Source organism: Nothoprocta perdicaria, unplaced genomic scaffold, assembly GCF_003342845.1.
Source record: "Nothoprocta perdicaria isolate Ctin4 unplaced genomic scaffold, notPer1 scaffold_77, whole genome shotgun sequence".
NCBI classification, from domain to species: domain Eukaryota; kingdom Metazoa; phylum Chordata; class Aves; order Tinamiformes; family Tinamidae; genus Nothoprocta; species Nothoprocta perdicaria.
The window spans coordinates 1,908,579-1,920,842 of NW_020456054.1; the positions used below are offsets into that span (position 1 = coordinate 1,908,579).

The 12,264-nt window shown below is 36.7% G+C and overlaps 1 protein-coding gene across 1 annotated transcript in view; it reads right to left on the reverse strand.

Annotated features, from left to right (window-relative positions):
- Positions 1-12,264, reverse strand: part of ANGPT1 (angiopoietin 1) — a 150,445-nt gene that overhangs the window by 57,906 nt on the left and 80,275 nt on the right. The window lies entirely within an intron of this gene.

Sequence of the window (12,264 nt, forward strand, 5' to 3'; positions counted from 1 at the left end):
AAGGAAGGAAGGAAGGAAGGAAGGAAGGAAGGAAGGAAGGAAGGAAGGAAGGAAGGAAGGGAAAAGAGAGAAAGAAAGAGAAAGAAAGAAAGAGAGAGAGAAAGAAAGAAAACTACTAAAGTCAGTCGATTAGAGCTATGATTCAGTTCCAGATYTTTTTTTCCTTTTAAAGCACAGGATAAAAAAACAATCAATGATATAACACAGCACAGATCTTTAACCTGTATATCACAGGCAAACCACATATGTCAAGCTTGGGCTAAGAAATCAAGAGGGCAAGATATTCAAGGATCCCAGTCTTGAACAGTCAGGAGATTCCCCAAAGTAGTAAAATCTGAAAGAGTTCCTTTGCTTTCACAAACAAATGTATCCTGATCCCACACAATATTGAAGGATACGACTTCATTCCAACAAYGCATACTTTAAGCCCATCAGTATTCCCATGGAAATCCATCAGTCTACTTAAATTCTTAAAGCTAAACATGTCCTTAAGTGCTGCACAGGGCCTAGGCCAGCACTTCATTAATCCCTACAATAAGGAAACAACATTTAAGTCCTCCAGACACACTCATCGTCCGGTGACAGCCACACTGTTTTCATTTCTGGCTTGAAAATGTAGGTTATAGGTATGCCTTATTCACTCTCAATGAAGTGGCCTACGCTGCAAATCCAGCACTTAATGATGAAGGTGCACAAAAGCACAAGACCCTTGCACAGTGTGGGGCATCATCCAGGCCATAAGATGGCATGCAATAACATCRAAGTTGAGATACGGTCTCCCATGCGAGTACTTCAAAGCAATATTCTACTAAAAGCAATTTTCTACTAAATCTTTTGTCTCAGTAATTTCATAAAAAGCCAAAAATATAACCAGTGAGAAATCCAGTCTTGAACTGCAAAGAAATCCTGCTCCCTGGTACACATTTTATACAGATTGTCATATTTTTTTCCCTTTTATRTCTTTTATTTTGTTCTTTTAAAATAAGACTTGAACAAAAGAAGTTGTASTTTCTTTTTTCATTTAGGTGCTGCAAGTTTATTATTTTTATCCAATAGCATCAATAAAAATAAACCCTGGTTCACACATTTGTATGTGAACTCTAGTTGGAAAATTAACTGCTTTGAAACTTGGCCATATTTGGGAAAGAAAGGTAGTGCTGGCAACGCGTTAGGTGACAACTTCCCTTTGCAGTGGGACTGAATGGGGTCCTCATCCAGACTTGCAGGAACAATGTGCTCTCTAAGGTGACATTTTTCAGATAACACAAAACTGAGGCCTAGGTGATTTGTGTTAATTAAAGATTTTGTGGTATTACTTTGTAAGCAGATGGTGTTAGCATCAGTGGCCAAAGTCCAGCCTGAGTAATTACTTGGGGTTGAAGCCAAAGCCTAGAGGAATTAAAAGAAAACCTCCCATTGATTTCAGAGGGCTTTAGATTAGATCCATTCTTCCCGGTCTGAACTTCTCTAACATCGTTGTTCCAACTGCAGACATTAGTTCTTCTTGTCTATAAATGTATTGAATCTTGCAGAGTCACTGTCTTCATTTCCTCAAGTCTTAAAGTATTTATATTTTAATATTCATAATATATGTAGCAAGACCATCTTATCTCAATTTAGACATATACATTTCACAAAAAAAAATTGGAAATAACTATATTAGCGTTATTCAAGGATACTGAGAACTGAATTTGATTCATTTTTAACTGACTTGGGCAAAAAATTCATGAATAACTCCTTAAATTACTATTATCTAACTTTTAAAAGATCATGATTATTCCATTTGATTTACTTTTCTATTGTTTATTTAAAAATATAAACAAGGAAAAATTGATTATGTGTTCAAGCCCTTAAATTCATAACAGTGGGCTGTTACATTGGAAATAGGCAGCTCAGTAGTTTATAACACTACTTTGCAAATGAAGCAATATCAATTCACTCAATACACAGAATCACAGAATCACGGAATGTTCAAGGTCGGAGGGGACCTCTAGAGATCATCTAGTCCAACCTTCCCGCTCCAGCAGGGACACCCGGAGCATGTGGCACAGGGCRGCATCCAGGTGGGTTCTGAAGACCTCCAGAGAAGGAGACTCCACAACCTCCCTGGGCGGCCTGTTCCAGGGGCTGAATACCACCTGTTCAGGATGGCAAGGAATATTTGGTTTGATATTGGCTTTTCTATATGTTCTGATTGCATGAGACATGTAAAAAGCAAAGAAGGAAAACACAACAATACCTACATCCAGCTCCTTCTGTCCTTCAAAATCAGCCTACTGAAAACCCTGAAATCACAGGCAAGAGGCCCTGTGACTTCCCCAAGTCCAATCAACTCTTCTTTTGCCTAAGTGGATTTTATTCATTGAACCACTGTGACCAAGAGAACATGGCTTTCCTTGAATGTCAGTTATCAGGCATCTGTGCTCCTGCTGGAGGAAAAGCTCAGTTCCTTGCAAAGAACCTGCTGAACTATTATAGACCGCAGCACAATTTATTTATCATGAGCATACCCAAGTTCAGTTTTCCTTAATACATCAGACTGTAATTTGCAAAAACAGTCCAAACTTATCAGAAAATTAACACTCAGGAATGTTACTAGTGACTTTTTTATTTTTTTGAGTGAATTATGTTTTTTCTAAGGTTTATAGTTGTTTTTTAACTTAATATTCCATAGAGTTTCCAAACCACTGCTACCTACTACAGCTCCAGATTTTCCGTTTTTCCTAGAACATTACATAGACCTTGAATCATTTATACATCAAGTGTTGTTCCTGAATTATGCACTGGCTTACATATGGGAAAGATTTTAAAAGTAATGATTAAAAAAAAAAAAAAGACTCAAAGAAGAGTTCTAAAACAAAATTAGCAGTCATTTAAATTCTTGGTATAGCTCAAAGATTTTAATTGACTGTATACAGTTTTCTAATGTAAGCTTAGCTATTTTTAAATACCGTGTTGATACCAAATTTTTATATACCTAAAGAAAATACAAAGTCAATGTCAAGTAAAAATAAAATTTTTAAACCTGAATGATAATCTAAAATTTGGAGCCCATGAGAGTTTTTTGTTTTGSTTTGGAGCTTTTTTTACCTTTTCTGGATGAATAAATTGGTGATGAAGTCTAAATCCCTTGAAGCAATGTTGCATGTATTTAAAACCCTGGTTTCCTGAGTACTTAAACTGAAGGAGAGAAATATATGTCTTTCATTGCATCCTTAAATGTCTTTTGGCTCATTTTTAGCCCGGTAATGCTCCCCTTGRGCTACCCTACCTGTGTGTCCCTAGCTGCTCAGTCTTTTCCTTTCTGTTCCACACAGCTCCCTGCAGAGCCGGGCGGCGCGGGGGGCCAAGGAGCCCAGATCAGCAGGGTTTCTGCTCAACGGGGCTGCAACCTGCAAGGCTGAGCGTTTTTTTGCTGTCCCTGCTACCAGGGCATTCACCTTCATCACGCAGCCGGGTCAGCAGCTAAGGTGCCTCTTTGGTTTTCTCAGACAGAGTTATTGGAGCTTACAAGGCACAGAGCTCAGATGCACTGGGGTGTTTTTAAAGCACGAGCCAGTGAAGCCTCTTGGTTAACTGTGTGTGGAGGAGATTACTCTTCTGCTATCTTACTCACAGTCATGAAAAAAGCTAAGTGTAAATGAGCTCCTAACGGCAATCTTGAACATTTTTCCTCCCAGCTTTAAAGAAACATGAAATAACTCTTAAGAGTAAATGATTCCTGAAATATTTAGTAGTSTACAGTTCCCTTATATGAAGAAGAAATTTAAAACATAAAATACTTATTTTTTCTTTAGTTGTAGGAACAATTATTCATTCTCTATTTGGAAAAAAATATTTAAAATTAATATATTTTTTCTTATATTTCTGATTGTTTTTGAGAAAATTGAATGTACATGGCACTGTTCTTCAAATCTCTGATCTTCAAACCTCTGATAGATATTGGTGTTATATTAATTTGAAATTACTTTCCTTRATTATACCACGTTATTTGTTATTGCTTACAATCCAACTGCAGTTGCAGTACATTGAGAAAATCAGTACAAACATTCATATACACTACATATATATCTGAGCTGTCATACTTGTGAAACCAGTAAAGACTGAGTTAATCCTTATATCCTCTASTGATATTGCCTGCAAATGAAAGGTAGCTGTTAATTTCTTGCATGATGATGAATTAGATAGAAACTCTGAGATTTGTGTACTGTGTTAGTCAATTATTATATTTTCATTAATTACAGTGTTTTATTCACATGCACATARTTTCCTTACTGTGATCAATAGTTACCATATACTGAAAGATGCTAGAAAAGAATCTTCATGCTTTTGAAGCATAAGAAGAAAAAATCTCTCAATATTTTATGAGCAAATAACTTGAACCAAATTTCTGCTGCTCTATCAAAACATCTAAGACAGAAATTTCTATCCTCAGGTCAAGAGCTCCAGAGAAATCAGAAAAGGAAAGCTTGTAAACTGARGTCCCTCTGCTTGCAGCAGGAGCATTCTAGGGAAGGGTCATCTGAGGACCATCAAGCGTCAAACACTGCTTGGTGCCAGGCTGCAAACAGATTTTGTCCTGATCTTGCTGTGGCTGCAGACTTGTGGGGAGTCTTACATTTCTGTAGGGGTATCCATGACTCTGACATTGTTCCCTGCCAYCTGGGAGCAGCTGGGAGCAACACCACCACATTCCCAGGCACAATGACAAGCAGTGCCCAGCCAGCTAAGAAGAATCAAATCACAAACATTTTGCTGCCTTAGCCAAAGTATCCAGKTTTTCGTGTCCAGCATGGAGGCTTGGAACATGGCCCACATACATACATATGTTCCCACACTTAGCAGCATGGATCAGAAAGATCTGATAAAGAAATGGTCATGATTATTTTTGAGGAGGAAAAATATGCAAAAAGTCATAGCCACTCATTTTCTGCTGACTTACAGACAGAGGTATAGTCTGTTAATTCTGTAGCTTCATCTTGCATACACCTCTGCTGAGAACATTAGTCTGCAGCTAAGAGATGGTTGTGATTCCCTGAAAGAGACAGTCCTGCGACATTATTGTGTTGYAGAAAAGGTCTGAACATCACCTTTCAACAATAACATGGAAGTTCCTTCTGGATATCTTGGAGCCTGGCAGCCTTCTGAAATAAGACATTGTATGGGCATGTTTCCATGTTTAGGTTTGCTTGTGGACATAGTAGAAAGGTTAGGACTGGCCTTGAATATATATTTTTCTTCCAGGAAATTATCTACACACCAAAATGCTTTTCAAAGTAATATTTCTTTATGGGATTGCTCTGAATCTGCCAAAGGGAAGCTGAGAGAAAAAACGTCTTTGTCTTGACATACTGGAATAACATATTTCTGCTCTGGAAGCTGCGCTTCACAGATTTTTATGAATAAGAGAGAAGAAATTACAGTCTGCTGCTTGATTTTGGAGGGATTTTATCGTAAAGACATAGCTGTATAATCAAGTTTATAGATTATAAATTTAGGCAATATAGTTTATGAAATTTGATTGCTAAGGTGCCATTCATGCCAAAAGAAGTCATGAGAGAAGTTGTAGCAAGTCACACCTCAGTTCCAAATAACCCGTCAGTCTAATAACCCGTCTCCAAAATAAAAGATTCTACAATAGTGGACCTTCCTCTTCAGCCTGTGGGCCAGACAGGTCAGTCCTGTTGCCCGGAGAAAGACACGTGATGGGAGAGACCAGTGACAGAGACCTAGGGCTTGTGTTCATTCCTATTCTCTTCAGATAGGGCAGCACTGAGCAACCTTCCTCTGCTCAGGGATATTTCTGGGACCTGTGGACTTTGATGGCGTGATCTGCGTGGTGCCTCATTCCAGTTCTGTTAACTTCCACTGCCCTTTCATTTTCTGGTTTGATTGTTCCCTCATAATTATTTTTTCTCCTTCTTCTTTTATTCTTTTAGGCCTTTCTTTGCACCAGAGGACTCCCCCAGAGGACTAAATTTGTAAAGGCTTACATGCAGCTCCAGAAGGAGACATCAGTAGGAACAGTTGTCCACAGCAGACAAATGAGGAAGAGGATAAGAACAGACAAGTATTTCCAGAAACTTAAGGAACTGGCATTCCCTGGGCTACATATAATATATTTATATTTAATAGTCTTTAAACGGAGACATTCATAGAAGAAAATTCAGTTACTTCTTGAAAACACATATGTTTTAATCATTAAGTGTATCCATACAAAGAAATTCCACATACATATTATGTAAAGGATAATCCTGTGTTGCTAGCTTTTAACTAGTTTGTTCCAGGTGGTGCCCCTTCATTTTCCACTGGAAAAGTTACTAGTTCTATATCTCCCTTTCTCTTACTTTCTCTTTACTTTTCTTTTTCCCTCTTTAGATGTGGGATTTAAAAGTTTGCACAATATTTAAGCACACTGCAAATTATATTGTGGCAAAAAGAAAAGTGGATTTTTTTTTGTGATAACCTTCATAATTCATAACACACTATTTTAGTTTTGGCTGTTAGTAGGCAAGCAACACTTCCTGTGTGTTTTATTCAAGATTTACTTAAGAGCTTACCTTGAACTAACATGGCTATTTTAGAAGCTGAGAGAAAAGAGGACTCTTGATGATGGAGGTGAGGGAAGAGGGAAGAGAATAGGAAAATAAAAAAAAAAAAAAAAGAAAGAAAAAAAGAAATGTCCTTCCACTATTGTATGATTAGAGGAAAAAACATGTTCTTTTCCAGTTTGTTGAGAACATTTAAGGGAACACAGTCTTATACATAGTCACATTCCACTCGCTGCATGTGGGGGGCCTGGAACGCATGTGTGAAACTCTTAGTAGAAACCAACATAACTATTAAACCTTGATGAGATGCAGTTAGTAGGGCTATGTTGACTATACCAGCCCAGGGAACAGTCGGGTGCTAAATTCATTTAGGAGTTTTAAGGTTCATTACATATTGGAATTTCAGGTCTATACTGAATGTGGCAGGAGAAAAAAAAAGTGTATAGCTGATGAAATTTCTCACATTAACATTTACAGAGAAGTTTCAGCAGCTAACAGAACATTGTATTTCTCATTTACTTCTCCAAGATTTTGAAGCAAAAAAAAGCCAAAAATGGCATAACAGTAACACTCAAGCTATCCAACTACTCATTAAATAAACCATTTATTGGTTTAGGACTTCCCCTCCTAGGACTTCCCCTCCTTTAGCACTGCGGGAACAGACTGCGTCTTGGAAAACAATGTAAACACAGTGAGCTTTCACCTTCTCAGGGGCATAATTATTTACTACCTAATAAATTATCAAAAGTTATCAAGTTTGTTGCCCAATAAATCTAGGCTTAGTGACTGGTAACAACAATAATACATCGATTCACTGTGTATTTGAAAGACCTCACTTAGGAACACCATAAAGTGGCCCTCATTAGTGAGCCRAAATTGAATGCTTATGGTCCATTTACAAAGAGATAAAGACACTTAATTATCCAGCTGCAATATAGTTCCTTAATAGTTTCTGCTTGAGACAGCAGTTTTGTGAGTGACCAGTCACTCCCTGAGAGATGAGAACTAAAGAAGTCTTTCATAAACTGCTTCAAGAAAGATTAAGCCTTGGGCTTTGTTTAATATGTCTAGTGTCCATATTTCTTTAATTGATTTATATTTTTCCATACAGACACCCTAATGTGCATTTACTGTTTCCAGCTGTACCATGGTATGCACACAAATTTTTTACTAACAAGCCATTAGGGTGAGTTGGTTTATATACCCTGATATCCCCTCTAATATTTTTGCTGTGAGTGAATAATACCATTTTCGTAAAGCAGAGTGAAGAGGGATTTGGCACTGACATATCCTGTAAAAAATGAGGATGGGTGATTGATTTTAGTATTGGCAATCAAGAATTGAAATGAAATTGAAATTACATATGTAGTTAAGCTWTTCATTCTACAGAGGCAGTAAATACTGATCTCTTGCTGTCATCAAGTTAACAAGGTGATCCTGGCTTGTCTTTTGAAGAATTTAAATAAATTCCCACTAACTGAAAATTTAAATACTGTATGTTACARTTAAATTATTTTAATACTATGTCTCTACTAGATCACAGTAGAGACACAGATCTGATTTGATACTAATTAATACACTTGTTTCTGTTGTATTTTACATCATATCTTGGAATTTGTCCAAACTGTATTTTTTTTTTAATCTTTTTCTTACCTTTTTTTCACACCTCTCTCAAYTTTTGTCTTTCTTTACAATTGTGTTTCACCAACCTTTCAATCCACCTCAGACCTACAGTTAGGACAAAGTTGGTCAGAAACTTCCATGTACTCAGCAATAATCTYATTTTGCTTGCTTCTGTGTCTCATTAGAAAAATAATGAAGTGACTGTCACAGTTAAAGAAATGCTATCATTTCAAAATATATCTTAGATGAATACAAATATTCTTTCTGCACAGAAGAATGATCAAAACCCATATCATATGGCCTGACTCTTATTTTCAAGTACATGCCAAAGCAATATAATATAGAAAATTTGTCTTACTAAGCAAGTCCAAGTATTGAGACTTAAAACTACTTCCTTTTTTAGAATACCTGAATCTGGTATTCTATTCTGAGATTCTGACTTAAAAAAAAGCAAAACCAAAAAAAAAAAAAAAAAAAAACCCCCCCAAAAAAAAAAAGTACTGGCTTGTATTATCTAATCCGCCTTTGAAGTCTTTCTAATCAAGCAGTCCAGCATCAGTTCTAGGGTAATTCCACTAAAGTCAATGGACTTGCCCCTGTGTCTGTAACCTGCAGGTCACTTCTTTGAAGTTGTAGTTCTATTCTCATTCTCTTCACTTTAGCATAAAGTTCAACATGAGAACAACGTTGCTCTAAGAAACAGAATAGACCACTTACAGCTTACCATCCTGAATAATGAATTGTTATGCCTTTTAGAAATTATTATTCTTTAAAAAAATTATATATTTTCTTGCATAATTTGCTAAAAAAGTAAAACTACCCATAACCCAGGAGATCTGTAGCTTTTCTGAAATGTCAGAGCCACAAACAGTTGTTTACTTTGTGAACTCAGTAGGTACTTCCAKGGAGGTGAATTCCTAGCATAGATGTGTATTATTTTGAGAATTAAGCCTAACTTCTTGCCATCATTGAAGAGGAATGCTAATGTCTCATTTCTGTCCTATTAGGAGGTCACAAGACCAGACATAAATGAAAAAACTTTCTCTGCTCTCGTCTTCTGAAGTATTCAACTTCAGACCAAACATTTTAAACAAGCTATTTATGTTGTCTGTCAGCCTGCATAATAATATTACCCAAAATCAGGAAAAATGAATAACCACATGGATAAGTATATATCCTCATTGAATTTTTAGATATTAAAGCTGTGAGTAGGAGTACTTAGGCAGCTAAACTAAACTGTAAAAACTAATGTTAAACAAAATAGACACACTAGATCAATTTACTCCTATGGAACAAAGGAAAGGACAAAATTTCTTTTGAAAAGAGATATGACTTTTCACTCAGCACACTGTGTGCCAGTTGGTTTTAAACATAATTTCCCACYGGATGAACATTATTTCTGAATTATTTGGTATGGAGTTGGGTGATGATGACATCTGTTGACCAACACTGTAGTGTAATTGGAAGGACACCRTAGAACATGTTTGTATGTAGAGAGTATCTCTCTACTTATAGTACATAATCTTTTATAAGTAATATTTCTGATGTCTTAGAAAATGTCTTAGAATATGTCTTGGAAAATCGTCCAATAATATGATCTACTGCATGACTCAGAAATTATGCTTTATCAATGACAATAATGCTTTTAAGTCAACTTAAATAATGCATATTTTTAAGTAGTTATAATACTTGTAGATAATGAGGAGAAAACACTTTGGAGTTCTTAATGAGGAGAAGAACACTTTGGAGTTCAGGTCTGGAGAAACAATTCCAATAATATTTGCATCCTGGGAATTTTAGAGTCTCAGAATAAGAATAAAAAGTAGAAGCCAAGACTACCTATGTTTACATTCATACTTTCAAGACTAAAAAAAAAAATTAATCCTCAGTCAAAGCCACTTCAAAGTAGTATGGGAAGTGAGTAGTTTTAATAAAAGGATAATTATGTAATCTCTGAAAATCTATGCAAACAACTGCTATGATCTCCATCCAAACTATTTCTTATCTTCCACCAGTAAAGAACTGTTGCAGTCTTAAAGATACAATATCAATTGTGCAATATCTCTGTTGTGATTCAGAAAGCCTTCAGCTCAAGGTTTGTACTTCTTTATTCTCTTGCTAAGGAAAAGATTCAGACCTTTATCCAAAACTTAATTTAGAAATTACTTAATCTGTAAAAATGTACTTTGAATTTCCCCATTGTTAAACAAACTGTTCAGTTGGAAAGCTAGTGTCTGAAAACTYTGGGTTTTTTAATAAAAAAAATTACTTTATAAATTTATCAGCAGCTCCTCCCACAAACACAGGTCAAAATAGAGGTATATGGGTCCCCATAGTAACTGCCAGTGGTAGATTTTGTGATCTTACAGAGTGTCTATTTGCAGGGAGTAAATGTAACTGAAAACCTAGAAAAGCTCACTTTGGGACAGAGAGGCGGGTTGTACTTTAGAAATCAAACCCGCCATCTATTCCAAGATTTACAGGTGTCCTCTATCTCAAAAACAGCTTGTAGCACAACCAGATATTTAAAAATTGCAGGTATTTAAGTTTACTGAAACTTAAAGTGGACTGGACCTTGTTTTTAGGTCCATCTATATTAAAAAAACAAGAAAGCAAAAGGCTTGCTCTGTGTAAGCTTTCCATTTTTTCTCTCCTTCTCATTTTTATGTCCTTCAAAAATTCTCATAATATTATCTAGCCATGATGGAAGTACCAAATCAGATTATGTTGTAAACTGTCGTCCAATAATAAGCATTATGTCAACTAACCTTCTCAGAGGGAAAAGCTAAACCAAAGCAGTTTCTGTTCAATCCTGTATCTCTACCCAGCTCAGGTTAAATTCATCACAGACTTTCAGCAGGCAGACTTCCAGAAGTGTCCTAATTTATTTAAGTTAATCTAAAAATTAACCTTCTGATATGATTTGGCATTACTGGAAGAAGTTTATTTCATGTTTTGTAATCAAAGAACAATGATTTTCAACAGCTTATTTTCAGATTAAGTCATTCAGCAGCAGCATTTATTTTTAAATATTATTTTATTATTTATGTTTTAAAAATGCCTTCAGTTCCCCTAACCATGGCATAGAATCATAGAATCACAGAATGCTTAAGGTTGGAAGGGACCTCAGAGGTCATTTAGTCCAACTGCCCTGCTCACGCAGGGTCACCCAGAGCACGTGGCACAGGGCTGCGTCCAAGTGGGTTTTAAAGATCTCCAAAGAAGAAGACTCCACAACCTCTCTGGGCAGCCCATCCCAGTGCTCTGTCACCCTCACTGTTAAGAATTTTTTCTCTTAAATTCCCGTGGAATTTTTGGTGCCTCAACTTGTGGCCGTTTCCTCTAGTCCTATCGCTGGTCACCACTGAAAAGAGGCYRCCCCCCTCCTCCTCACTGCCTCCCTTGAGGTATTTATACAYKCTGATCAGGTCCCCCCTCAGCCTCCTCTTCTCCAGGCTGAACAGRCCCAGCTCTCTCAGCCTTTGCTCAYAGGGCAGATGTTCCAGGCCTCTGATCATCCTGGTAGCCCTGCGCTGGACTCTCTCCAGCAGCTCCACATCCCTCTTKTMCTGGGGARCCCAGAACTGGACACAGTCTCCAGATGTAGCCTCACYAGGGCTGTGTAGAGGGGAAKTCTGAGTGTATAATTTATGRAAAGRAGAACACCATTTTACTGTCTATCTTGTGGAAGATTTTCTTGATTCTAATAAAATATATGCACATCCAACCAAGTCACAAACAGACATTCTCAAAATACCATATGATTTAGYCATATTTTGCAATCTCTCATCTCCTGTTTTCATACCCAAGTGGTATCTCAGTTTCGACAATCTGACCTTCTATACACATACTTTGCTAAGGTCATGCTGGTCCTCATTTAAGTGTTATCTGGGAATCCTTAATTTCTTAATTTCTTACCTTTTATTAGTGGAAAATAGCTTTCAGTGTTACAGGCTTCTCCTTTCTATCTACCACTAGTTATTTTGTATGCTTCTGTAACATCCTCCTGCATACTTTCTTAATATAAAGAGAGAAAGAATGTTTGTTTTTTCTTCTCTCATGTGAAAGTTATTCCAGGTGCCTAATTACT